The sequence below is a fragment of the Mus pahari genome, chromosome 1, assembly GCF_900095145.1.
Source record: "Mus pahari chromosome 1, PAHARI_EIJ_v1.1, whole genome shotgun sequence".
In the NCBI taxonomy this organism is placed as follows: domain Eukaryota; kingdom Metazoa; phylum Chordata; class Mammalia; order Rodentia; family Muridae; genus Mus; species Mus pahari.
In genome coordinates this window covers 92242812-92256988 of record NC_034590.1, presented here as the reverse complement: position 1 = coordinate 92256988, position 14177 = coordinate 92242812, and positions in this window count along the sequence as shown.

Genomic DNA, 14177 nt, shown 5'->3' with positions numbered 1-14177 from the left:
AATGTGGTTTGATTAAATTTTAGTAACTATTTTCCAGGAAGTGGATTTTAATATACATATGTTTATTCTCTCATATATAGTCTGTTCATATATAATATAAATTATTTGTGTGTGTGCATGTGCATACCTCATGTTGATATTGAGAATCATCTTAATTTTCCACCTTATTCATTAAGTCAAGGTCCCTCAATCAAACCCAGAGTTCATCTATATGGCTAGTCTCATTAGTGAGCTTGCTTTGAGGACCCTGACTCTGCTTTTCCAGGTTGGAATTAGAGATGGGCCTCCACATCCATCTGAGTTTACATGGATTGAGGAGATTTGCTGCTGCCTTAACCACTGAGCCATCTCAAGTGTCCCTAAGTACATATTTAAAATAAGGGAATTGGGGAGTTGGATGTGAGATTTCAGTAATGAAGTGATAAGATGCCAGAACTTTGTCAAGATTGTTTATTACTTTTAATTAACTTTTAAATTACTTTATACTCTTTAATCAATCTGGAATCGACATTGATGTACACCATGAGATGAGGATTTAATTTTGTTTTATTTATTCCCTCAAATATTAATCAATCATCTCAGGGTCATTTATTGAATATTTCTTCTTCCTCCAAGACTTGTACTGTCACTTTTATTATCAAATAAAGCCAGGTACCTGAAAGATTGTCTTGATGCTTTCTATCCTATTCCATTGACTATGTTACAGTTATTGTGACATAAATCACATTAATCTATGCTGTAACATTTATGTTCTGTGCTATTTTAATCTTTGAAACATTATAGACCATTTTAACATCTCTAGTCAACGTCCTCCAAATTATGCTTTCAGTTTCAGTTGCTCTTGGCTCTTACCCATTCGTTCTTCTTATTGAATTTGAAAGTCGCTTTGTCAACCCCTCTCCCTTCTCACCAAAGCAAAATAAAAGAATTTGCTCAGCAATGTTTATCAGAGTCATATCAAACCCATCTATTTATTTAGAAAAAAAAATGACATTCTTAGATGCTCACTCTCCTCTTGAGTTTTTCTGGTTTTATTTTAAATTCACTCGCTGGCCTTTTATCCTCCCTCCATGCCCACTGTACATCATGTTTATAGCTAGATGGGGTGTTGGATTATTCTAGAAGTATGGAAACTGAGTATCACCCAACCTGACACTGGTAGAGGTGCAAGGGGTGCTGGCTGGAATTGCATCCACACCCATCAGTTGCACAGCCTGCCCTTTGAACAGTGATGCTGCCTTATTTAAGGTTAGATCATGCCTCAGATAAATGCAAGTCATTATTTTCTAGGAAAAAAAATCAACTTCATTAAGATTTTCTGGCTTGCCAGCTGAGCTGCTCTTTGCTTGGGTTCTGTGCTCTCGACATTTAATTTCCTCCCTTTTCTTGTGAATGGAGAACAGGATGGCTGCCCTGTCCTTCCCACAGCCCTTCCCACACTCCCTGATCCAGGGCCTTGTCATTCTGATTCTTGTTCACACGTTACTGTTCATTGTGCGCTGGCGGAGTAGGCAGGCGATCACTCCTGGGCAGACACTACTCTGATCAGGCACAGCAGCTCCAGTTATACATCCACAGAGTCACATGCTCATCGGAGTTCAGGAGTTAACCAAGTCAGCTCTGTGGCCCATCACAGTGGAGTCTTCCAGGCTATCAAAGAACAGTCAGAAATGACCAAACCACAGGATTACTGGATTTAAAAAAAAGTATCTCAAGGTTCTTATTTTTATGCTCCCACAGTTGCTCTGTGTGTGTGTGTGTGTGTGTGTGTGTGTGTGTGTGTGTGTATGCCATGTCATATATTTGGAGGGTCAGAGGACATCTTTGTGAAGCTATTTCTTTTCTTCCATCTTTACATGGGTTGTGGGAATCAAAATCAGGTCACTGGACTTGCACAGCAAGCTTCTTTCCCTAGGAGCCATATCACTAGCCCTCCCATTTTTTCTTTTATCCTCCCTCCATGCCCATTGGACACACTACCATGCCTGATTTATGCAGTATTGAGAATGGAGCCCAGGACTTCATACATGTTGGGCAGGCACTCTGCCAACTTAACTGCATCCATCCAGTTTCTCATTGTTGGCAAAACTACACTCTTCACTTGGCCAATTCTATGGTTTCAGGCTTTAGTGTTCTCCGTAGGCCCAATGTGTTGAAAGTTTGGTCAACCATGGCTGAAAGATAGTAGAATCTTTAAGTGGTGGGACCTAGGAAGAGGAAGTTTGATCATTGCAGGGTGCCTTTGAAGGTGACATAAGGGACAACCAGATACTGTTCACTTGCTTTCTGGTGACCACACAGTGAGCTTTCTTTATTGTGCACTGCCCACCATGACATTCTTACCCTGTCAGAGGCTTCAAAATGATGGAAGTAGTTGCCATGGACTAAAAGTCTAAAGTCAGGAGCCAAACAAAACTTTCCTCATTCTGACCTGTTTATCTCTTACATATGTTGCTATAACGAATTGATCTAGCCAACAAGGCTCTGCACTGTCTGCCTATGGCTCATCTCTTTTACCCAATCTCAGGCCCATGCTGTACTGTGTCCATGCCTGAGTCATTCTATTTTTCTCTCTCTATTTGTCGTAATCTCCAAGCCCTTTCTACAACTCTCAGTTTTTTCTCAAGGTTTTTGCACCAAGAAACGTTCTTCTCTCAATCATGTGGCACACAGCTCAAACTGTATCCTTCACAGTCTGCTTCTTCAGGGAGGCCTAGCCAGCCACCGGACTGAAAAGAAGTTCCTTAATTACCATGAATGTTGTCACTAGTTTAATAGATATGATGAGCATAATCAGTAATGTTTACTGCTATGCTCTGTGTGTTTATGTCCCCAAAGTTTATATGTACCAGACCTGATCCCCAATGTGATCAGGTGGATGGAGGTGGGGCCTGTGGGAGGAAGTCAGTGGCTTTGGAAGAAGACAAAAAGGAAGAGAGATAAGAATCTTCTTTTACTTTTTCTGTCAGGTAAAGGTATAATGGGAAGATGGATGTCTTCAAGCTAGGTGGAGGGTTCTCACTGGGGTATCAGATTAGCTGGCATGCTGACCTTCAACCTGCAGAACTATTTCAACTTTCAACCTTCAACTACTTGGAAGAAATACATTTTTGTTGTTGTTGTTTTAGTCACTTCACGATATAGCATTTAATTATAGCATCTAGATTACACGGAAGCATTCACTTAGTTATTATAATATTTATCTTATTTTAAATTGTGTGTGTGTGTGTGTGTGTGTGTGTGTGTGTGTGTGTGTGTGCGTGCATTAGTGCAGGTGCCTATGAAGGCCAAGGGGATCAGATGTGCTGGAGCTGGGTTAAGGTAGTTTTGAACTGCCTAATGTAGGTGCTGGGAACTGAACTAGGATCCTCTTGAGCAATCCATGCTCTTACCTGCTGACCCATGGAAGCTTGCATATACCCTCATGTTTGCTTCCTACTGATTTATCTGTCACATGGAAATTTAGGAGCAAAACCCTCATTTTTTTTTTAAGGACCTGATACAGTGATGGGCACATCAGCGGCACCCCATGAATGCACAGTAGTGAATCAGTGAAAATTCCGCCCTCGCTAATCATCATGAGTCAACACCATTTTGACTTCTACAAAAGCCCCATCAGAAAGTCAGGGAGTGAGGGAGGGGATGAAGCACAAAGCTTTGTAGCCAAAGTCTATTCAGTGTAGACTCAACTGATATAAGAAGTGACTAAGATGACTAAGTGACTAGGCTCGGATGCTCTGAGTTCTACCCTAGTTTTACTTAGATGGTAGGGGAGGTAGGTCATCTCAAAGTGTTCCTCACTCAGATGTATGGTGGAGGGCTCCCCACTCAAATGTCTGGTGGCCGATGTGGCTGTGGAGTGGGATCTTCTTGTGATTATTGCAGGATACACCTGCCTAAGCCTACCACACAGCTCGCTAATAGCTCAACCAAGACTCCATACTCCAAGGCACGGAGCTAAACGTAAGGTCTATAGATTTTTTTTTTTTTCATCTGACCTTGTTCCGGGAGAAATGAAGTTAAGCTTTATCCCCCACCCTCACCCCCGGTAAGACAATCTCATGTAGTTTAGTCTAGCCTTGAATTTACTCTGTAGCCAAGGATGGCCTTGAACTACTGATTCTCCTGCTTCCACTTCCCTAGTCCTGGGACCATAGATGTTTAGCCCTGTGCTTGGTTTTATGCAATGCCCGGAACTGAACCCAGGGCTTTTATATATATATGCAGGAAAACATCCTTTTAACTAAGCCATGTTTGCAGTCCAAGTTTCTTACCTCCCAATGAGAGTGGCTCAGAACATTTACACTAGCTCTTTACTGTGTTCTGTCTCTGGGTAAGCATTGCAGTGTGTGTGATTAAATGTATTTGGGCTGAGCTAGGTTCATACTGACTCTTCCATCTATTAGTCTTATGTCATAATTTTAAAGAAGATATGTCCCCCGAAAGGGCTATATTGAGTTGATGATGCTAGCTTGGAAGGTTCTGAAAACTTCAGGAGATAATCCTATATCTGGGCAAAGTTGGTCACTGGGAACTTATTCTTGAGGCCAGAATCTTATCTGTTCTCTCTCTCTCTCTCTCTCTCTCTCTCTCTCTCTCTCTCTCTCTCTCTCTCCATGAGGTGAGGGGCATCCTCTGTTACTTGTGTNTCTCTCTCTCTCTCTCTCTCTCTCTCTCTCTCTCTCTCTCTTTCTCTCTCACCATGAGGTGAGGGGCATCCTCTGTTACTTGTGTCTACCACTGTGATACTCTTTCTAAGTGCCTGGAGCCAAGTCACTCCAGACTGAACTGTCTGAAGCTGGGAGCCAAGACATGTCTTCATTCTTCTGAACTGCTTGTGTGAGGTTATTCTTGTCCCAACTCTAAAACACTTAGCTGTCATTGTGATTAGTTTTGACCTCACAACCTTCCCTTCTTTGTGAAGTGGGTATCGCACAAGGAGTGCCAGCATGTGGGGACTATGCTATGGCCAGTGATGAGTGACAGAAGCTCCTTCCCTCAGCCTCTTTGCTGATACAATCTCTCAAGGACAATGGAGACATTTAGCGGAAAAGAACAAGTGCCCACCAAAAGCACACTGCTCTCACTTGAGCCACCTGTGACACTTGCCTTCCAAGCTCCCCAGAGTGCAGAGCACTTTCTGCTGAGCCCCTCCAAAGGCTGCCTTCCAGGCTGCTGGGGTGGGTGGGCATGGCAACATCCCCATCGCAGCCGGCGCGTGGCCAGACACTCAGATTTACCAGTGTGGGCGCAAACACTCTCTCCCCAGAAAAGCTGCCTGAAGGCATAGACGAGGGGAAGGAAAGATTAAAAATAAAGAGTGGTCATGTTCAGCTTGGAGATTAAAGGAGAGCCATGGACTCAGGGGCCCTCCAATTCTCCGATGTTGGGAGGGGAGGATGGCTAAATGAGATGGAAGGGGGAGGCTACCCTGTGGCTTCCTCTCCCTAGAACTCTAATCCTGTGAACATCTCATGCTTATTTTGTTTGTACTCACAGGGAGCCTGATTTTGAAAGTTCCAATTGGACACTGGCTCTGCAGCAGCCCCCAGCACTCCCTGTTATCTGTGTCTGGGTTACTTTCATCATCCACATCAAAGATTTTCTTGGCTTCAACACTCAGGTCGGATCTGCATCCACCTTGCTTCGTGCCTCTCCTGTTCTCACGATGCAGATAAAACTTACAGTGCAGGATTGGTTAGCTGTCCTCTTGCTGTCCTCTATGAAACCCTCCAAAGGAGACGTCTCTATTCCATAGGGAAGGTAACCAAGTGGGAGCTGACTGGCTTTACCAAAAATGTCACAGCGTGCAAACATGGAACTGTTTTGTGGATGCCCAGGGTCTGCTAGGTATTTGTTCAATTGTGAATGACAAAAAATGCTCATCAGATGGGTTTAATACCGGAGTTGGGGACACCAATTAATCTGTTCAAATAGCTGAAAATCAAGGCATGTTTGGATCCAGGGCTGTAGCTACATCTCTAACCTCTGTTTTCCTCAGTTTTGTACCATTTTCAGGCCTGTCTGCGCTGGCTGAATGACTTCGGTATCTTCCAGGCAGAAAGGAAGGAGAATGTTTTCTTTTGCAATGCTTTAAGCTTTTTCCTTTACAACATACACACATACATGTACCGTGTATATACAATGTGTATATTTGCATAGATCTATGTGCATATGTGTATATGGTGTGTGCATGTATGTACATCTATATGCATATATGTGTGCCCATGAAGTGACACATGGAAGGCAGCTGTTGACACTGCAGTCCTGCTCTAACCATGGTGCCTAGAAAGGGGATGGAGAGAATCACAGACAAATGCAGATGTGCTTTTCCCAGAAGGGAAATGCCCACTACACAGGCCAGCAAAAAATGTACTGCCTGCTGCAGGCTGAGTATGTCCTCTACAGATTCATTTGCCAGAATCTGAATCCTCAAATCCATAGGTTAATGGTGTTCAGAGATGGGGACTTGAAGAGAAAGGATAGGGTTAGATAAGGCTAGGAGAGTAGGTCCCCCAATACAACTGCTTTATATGAGGAAGAGCATGCTGGCTTGTCTTACCAAGTGATGCCTTCTCCATGTTCTAATGCAGCACAATGTCCTTAGCAGATGCTAAGCAGGCACAGACGTATGTTCTTAAACCTCACAGCCTCCAGAGACAGGAGCCAAATAAATTTCTCTGCAAATTAACTGGTTTGGGATATTTTGTTATAGCAGTAGAAAATGGACCAATGCATTGCCATTGGGTATTATCAACCACAACATGTAATCCATTAAATGATGCTGAAGTCTTAGCTTCTAGAGGGGGATCCTACTCAGTGACTCTTAGAAGACACCTGTCGTTGTGGTCTTCCCAGTTCCAACTTCTCTCTTCTTTAACTATGCTGCTCTCTGTTGGAAGAGCAATTGTGACATGTGATTCAAAATGACTGCTCTTCTTTCTTCTACCCTACTTCAGGGTAGGGTAGGACCCAAGTGTGGGAAGTCTGATGTTTATCTCTCTGCCCCCACCCTGCCTGGACTAAGGTGATTAGGTGTCAGATGGGTGTTCAAGTCAGGGCAACAGGGCTCAGTCTCAGAGCTTCCATTGGCACTGTTGGAATACGTTGTCCTTTCTTGATACTACTAAACTCTAGGAAGTGCCGGGGATTTGTGAAGAGAGTGAAGTATCGAAGAGGCTGGGTGAAGGGAGGGGAATAGGCTTCTGATATCGCCCCCGGATCCATTTGTGCCTGGAGCTAGATAATCTGAGGCTTTTTAGTTCCCTAAATTAGCAAACCCCACCTTGAGGAACATCATTCCTATATCCAGGGATGAGAGAGGCACACCATGTTCCCATCTCGAGGTGTTTGAGGGGTGGAGGCTGTGGGGTATCTGAGAGACATTCGCCCAGAGAGACACACTGCCTGGTAATGTGATTTCTTTGGACTCTTTCTGAAGGTTGACTCAGTAGTCTGAGTAGCTGTTCGTACCTGATCCCATTTCTTCAATCCTCTCTTAGCATAAGTTATTCTGAGAGACTGGAAGGCAGAACCCCGGAACTTAAATTCTTTTCCAGTTCTGGGGCCTGACCTTAGGCCTCACACATGTTAAGGAGGTGTTTGTTGTGTAGCTACATCCCAGCCTTTGCAGGGTCTCAGTTGCTTAGGCTAGTCTTGAACTAAAGGCTGACCGTGAGCATGCACTATCCTCCTGCCTCAGTCTCTTGGGAGCAGGAGTGACAGGCATATGCTGTCAGGTTTAGTATCCTAGAACATGTTCAGAGGAGACATAAACATATAAGCTTTAGGGTCTGATAGAGCTGCATTCTCACCTTGACTTGGTGACTGCCCGCTGGGTGGCTTTAATAGTTAAGTGACGTTGTACTTCCTAGACTCATCCTTCAGATCTCTAAAGTGGGTTCAATCATAACATTCACCTCTGACCTCTCCCTTTGCAATTTTAGCTCCTGCTCCTGGGCATTGTTACAGTGTGCCTGAGCTTGGTTATGAATGAAGTTATGGATGAAGTGTAAACTGGGAAGTCTGCTCAGAATCAGACCTTGACCTCTTAGTAGCAGTGTAAATGTGGACAAATCTTTGGAACTCTGTTTCCCCGAAAAATGAAGACAACAGAAATAGTGTCTCATCTTACAGACATTAAATTAGCATTTGTATTGTATTTAAACAGTGAAGGATTGGGGCCAGCAAGATGGATCGGCAGGTAAAGGTGCTCTCTACCTAGCTTAAGGATTTGAGTTGGATCCCTGGGACCCACATGGTGGAAGGGGAAAATGAACTCCTACAGGTTGTCTTCTGACCTCCACACCTGTGCCCTGGCACGTGCATGACCCCTCCCTCAACAATAAATAAATAAATAAATAAATAAATAAATAAATAAATAAATAAATAAATATGTAATCAGAATGTAAGACATTGGATGGCACCAGGTGCTAGCCACTTAGCCACTATTCCTAGGCTTCATAGATTGTGGAGCCATTCCCATTTGGTGGCAGCACTGACAGGCGTAGGCAGGACAGTTTTTGGATGAGCTTTGCTAACAGGGGCTCTGGCATGGCCCTGCTAACTTCAGCATCCATTAGCAATGAACACCATTCTGCATATGCATTCTGATGACAGCTCTGGCTCTGCTAATACTGTGTGCGTTGAACATTGATTAACACCTCTTAAAGGCGATGGTTTGCATACAAAGTCTGACTCCTCCATCTGCTGTTGTATCTCCAAGAAGTTACTTAACCTCTTTGAGCTTCAGCTTCCTCAACTGCAAAATAGCAAAAGGAACAACGCCTGTCTTGCAGGTTGGAGTGAGGGTCAACTGCATTACTAGGGCAAAACCCTAAGCATAGAGCCCGATGCCCCAACCACTAAGTTATTTGGTTATAAATGATGTCCAATGAATATATTGTACAAATGGAATGCCCAGTGTGCCCTTAGAATCTCCTTAAAAGAGTTGAAACTACAGATGATCATCAGTCATGTCACTATACACTTCAAACCTGTAGCCCACCTGACAGGTTCATTCAACAGACACATTTCACTTGCACAACCTAGAGATTCAGAAATTAGAATTTACAGACTAGATTTCAAAAGTCAGGACAACCCATGGGTATGGAGGTGGAAATCTTTTTTTTTCCCAGCTTCTCTTGAGGAAGGGGAAGGTGACATCACCAGGCTCTACCCTCTGCCATCAGTGCTCGAAGGGATCATGCTTTAAATAGACAAGAACTTCCCAGGTCAAAACCTTGGGTTCCATTACTCTCACTTTCTTAGTCAGAGGCTGCTTTACGTATGTATTATACCTGCTGGGCCAATTGGTTAAAATAATAGCTCTCTAACACACCAAATATCCAGCTCAACTCAGCTTCCACAGCAGCCCTAAAGGAGCAACTGCTGACCTTGCACTAGGGTGAGCAGACAGGGAGGTGCTGTAGGATTCCCTGGGGTTATGTATCTGGTGTGTAGTGGAGCTGGGATTCCAACACTCTGGAGTAAATTTCCTAACCACTTTGTTCCTACCAGGGTCCAGTGTTCTATGGTTTGTATGAATGAAATGGAAACATAATCCAGCAATCAGCTTTTAGTTCTCATTCTTGTGTTGCCCAAAGGGGGAGGCAATTAGTTGTGGATACCTAAGATGATTTTAAGTAACAGCTTCCTAAATTCCCCAGTTCATTCAGCATTCCCAGACTTATCTCTAATTCACCAAGATAGCCCGACCTGGAGAGAAGCCTTTTCTTGGAGTGAGAGTTTCTTCCCACACCAGAGCCTCCCAAACTCAGCTCCTGAATGGAGGGCAAGGAGGTGGGGGGAGGGCAGGGTTCATGCCTAGACGTTCCGTTTGCCTTTAACAACTATAGCAGCAGGTCCCTTCCTATCAAATTATAAGATGTTGATTATGCTTGGCTTCCAGTCATGCTGAGAACCAAATCGAGGCTACACGTCATTTTGTGTTACATACTACACATGTACATATGCACACACGTATGTGTGTATGCACATGTGCATATACATGTGTCCTTATACTAGCTCTGTTACCTACCAGCTACATGTGTGTGTCCCTTCCTAATGAACATATACATTTCTGCATGACTAAGAGATCCTTGTAAGCTACCCTCCCCCACCCCCCAAACCTTCATATTTTCTTGACTAAGGAGTTCGTTCCTCCATTTTCCAAACAGCTTGTCTGGCAAGACTTTTGTAGTTTCCCTTCCCAAAGTCTGTAGCATAGAAACAAGACATCATATTTTCCTTTTCCGGTTATCAAATTATATGATAATATTTGAAGATGTTGTTTCAAAATACGATTCAGCCCCTATTCCAAACCCTGGGGAGATGCTGATCGTCGAGTGATTGCCGTGGATTTGAAGTGAATGTCTTTAGCCAACTGGTTAGGTTTTGAGATGGTGCCTGACGGCTGCTCTCAAACGCTTAACATTTGAAAATAAACTCACAAAACACAGAAGAGGAGCAGATGGCCTGCGAGTTCTGTCCATCCTCTGTAGCTTTCCACCACTCGGCAGCATCAGACAAAAAGAGTTTGCGCCAACCCCAGGTGGGTGTATAAGAGGAGGAGGCAAGCTGTCCCCAGGCTTGAACTGTAGAGAGCAACGGCTGTCTCCGGCATCCCTAAGAGGGTGGCTCCCACAGACATTGGGGTCCTTGCTCCCATTGCAGTTCACAGTGGGCAAGGGGCAGAAGCCCCACCTTCTTCTGACTGAGAGTCCTTGCTAATTCCTTCCTGTCTAACTTCCTGGACCTTGGGAGGGGATTTCACAGTCAACTGCACTTCTGCATAGTGCCCTTGCATCCACGTACTAAAGGGCTCAGTTTGGTTCATTTAACGGCAGTTAGCTTACATGTTAGTCAATGAGAATCCTGGTGTATTCGTGTTCCATAGATACTGTACCAAATGACCCCAAGCTGGGGAGTTTCAAAACAAAGAAAGGTGTCCTTCCACAGTACTGGAGGTCAGGAACGTGAAACAAAGGAGCTAGCAAGTTCTTGCTTCCTGAAGTTCGTAGGGGAGCGTCCTCTCTGCCTCACATGACTTCTGGCACTGTCACGCTCTTGGATTTGGGTCTCATCTCCCTCTGTTTTATTCTGTCACCTTCTCCTCCTTCATCTGTGTTCTTCCTCTTGGTTTCTCCTGAATAAGGATATTTGTGGGGACATCAAGGGTGGGTCCACCTGACAGGCCAGAGTAGTCCCTTCAGCTCAAGATCCTCAACTTAATTATTTCTATAAGACTATTTCCAAGGAAGGCAAGACCCCTCCCCAATTTATAGATTAGGAATTGATATCTGTTTATGGATTAGAGGAGTGTCCCTTCCTATCCGTGCTTTATAAAAGGTTGATCCCAGGATGGCACCCTTAGGAAGTGGTAGGAGGACCTTTACGAGATGGAGATGGTGGGGATTCCTTAGACTATTGGTGACATTTAAGGAGGTTGGGGGAGTCTGGTCCTTCATTTCCTCTATTTCGTTTCCAGGCTTGTGGTGTGGGTGGCTTTGCTTTGTTACATGAATTCTGCCACTATCATCGTCAGAGGCTCAAAGTCATCTACCCCCGGACTGGAACTTTCAAAGCCATGAACCTTACCACATGGTGGTTAATTAACTCAGGTATTTTGTTATAGCAATAGAACAGTGACTAATACAACACCTTTGTGCAGCCACCCAATCCACCAGACCAGCTTTTCCTCCCTGTTGCTGAAGCTTCCATCTATTTCAGCTTTTTTTCTTTTCCTGTTGTGTTGGTGTCTTCAGAGGAGCCAGAGACAGATTGGGCAGACCAGTCTAAATCAATCACCCTGTTCTCTGTTCCTTCTTCCTCTCTAAGGAAACCAGGGGTCCTCCTTCCCTATCTCAGTGGCTCACCCATCCTCCTGCTCCTTCCTTCAGCTTGTATCAAAAACCCAACAGCCAACATTTCTACCTCTGGCAGCATCTGTCCCACAACCTCAGCATAGATTGCAGCATCCACCATCCCCTTCACTGTTTTAAATATGGATTCTGTCCAGCATATCAACTTGCACAAGGGGCAGATCCTTCCCTCATCCTCACAGCCACTGCTCTAGAAGTGAGGATTGTGGCTGTATGGACACATTTCCCACCCCAATGATTTCTTCCTCACAGAATCTCAGCCCTTGTCATCAAATGGCAATGAGAAAAAAATACTTCCAAGGTGTGAGAAGACAGATGAGATCTAGGAGTGTTTTCTTCTTGCTCTTGATTTAAATGGCAAGCTATCACCCCCTAACATGCTTTCAAACATCTCTGTTCATCCACTCCCTCCTTTGCTGGGCTGCATCTACTTGCTTGTAGAATCTTCTGACGATAAAGTTGGAATCAAGACCATAGGAACATCTTTAACTAAAGTTCCCTTTGGTTTTCTGTTGTTTAACCAAGGAAGTCGATGTTATGTGGTTTGTTTGTTTGTTTGTTTGCTATTGTTCTTGTGGTAGGGAAGGGTTTTCATTAGTTGCATGATTGTTGCTGGGATAAAACATTAAGACCAAGGTAAGGGTTTATTTTGGCGTATGGTTTCAGAGGGTTAGAGTCCATGGTGGCAGAGTAGACTCAGCATGTGGCAGGCATGGTGGCTGGGGCAGCAGTACTTATCTTGAAGAGCAGGCACAAAGCAGAGAGGGCAAACCAGAAAGGGTGCAGATCTTATAGTCCCAGAGTCCACCTCCAGTACTATATACTGTCTGCCTTGTAAACCTCCCCACTAAGCATCACCAAATGGGGACCAAACATTCGGATGCCAGAGACTATAGGGGCATTATTGTTATTTAAATCACTATTTGGGGGACAGGGAGAGAGGGTCAAGGCATACCTCTGTTTTAAGAACAAAGGCTCATCATCTTCTAAGCTTAAGGCAACACTGATGTATGTTCTGTCAATGAGGGGTTCAAAATATCATGGACCAAAAATATTCTCCATCTGAGTTAATTATACCCAGTCAGTCATCTACAGCAACTCATCTACTCTTAGAGACAGGCAAGGAGGTCTTTCCCCACCTCCTATAATTTCCCTTTAAGGAGACTGCTGATCTGGTTGAAAAAGACTGGCTACATTCATTTACTGGACACAGCCAAGACACCATTTTCCTCTGCCACATTGTCTGGTAGAAATTTTCTGACAGTTTCTAACATGACTCGACGCCTCCCTTCTGCCTACTTAAATCCTCGGGTAAGTTCTCCGGAGTGTGTGCTGGTTCTTGTGATTTACTTGTAATGAACAGTGTTTAGAAAAACTGAAGTGGTGTTGTTACTGTAATTAAGCTATGGGAGACAGAACTCTCCTTCTCTTTTCAACAGTGTTCTGGTTGCCTTTTTCCTTGACTTCTACTCTTTGAGCAAGTAAGCAGTTTGCTATGGTTTAGAAGGGCTCCCCAAATGTCCATATGTTGGGAATATAATTCACAAGACCATATGTTAGTAGAATTTGGTGATGGGACCTTTGAGAAGCAGTTAGGATTAGATGAAGTCATGTGGGTGGGGCCCTAATGTTATTAGTGGCTCTAGGACAAAAGGGACCCAAGCAAGCAAAGCTTGCTCTTTCTCAGCCCCTGATGCACTCCACCTCATCATGAGGTGGCTCTCCCAGAGGAAAGCCCTCCCAGACTCAAAATAGGAACTATGGTGTTCCTGGGCTTCCCAATATCCATAACTTGAACTAAAACTGCTATTCTTTAAGAATTACTCAGCCTTTAGCATTTTGTTTTAGACACAAAAAAGTGATTAAGACACTGATTTTTGGGGAAGGCTCCACTCAATACCTCTCAAGCGACTGAATCCTGATGACAGCCATGAGAGCAGTTTGAGAGGGGATTCTTCCCTAGTTGAACCCAGATAAGACCCTAGCCAACATCTTAACTGTGGTTCAGAAAAAACTGAAGCAGAATTTCAAGCTAAGCTCTGTGTAAGACCTGTGAGTCACTGAAAGTGAGCCAGTGAGTAAGTGGTTAGGCATGTGGGTTAGTGGTTAGGTGTCCATTAACAGGCACAGACTACTACAACCCACATGATAATTAAAAGATCTCTACACAGTCCAACTGGCCTTAGGGTTCTGGTCCCATATAGAAATGAAGCGCCAGATCTTCAATGTGGACACATTTCATTTATAAACATTTATTTCCCTCCTTGTCTGTGAAAGTAGAAGTCACTGATTGGA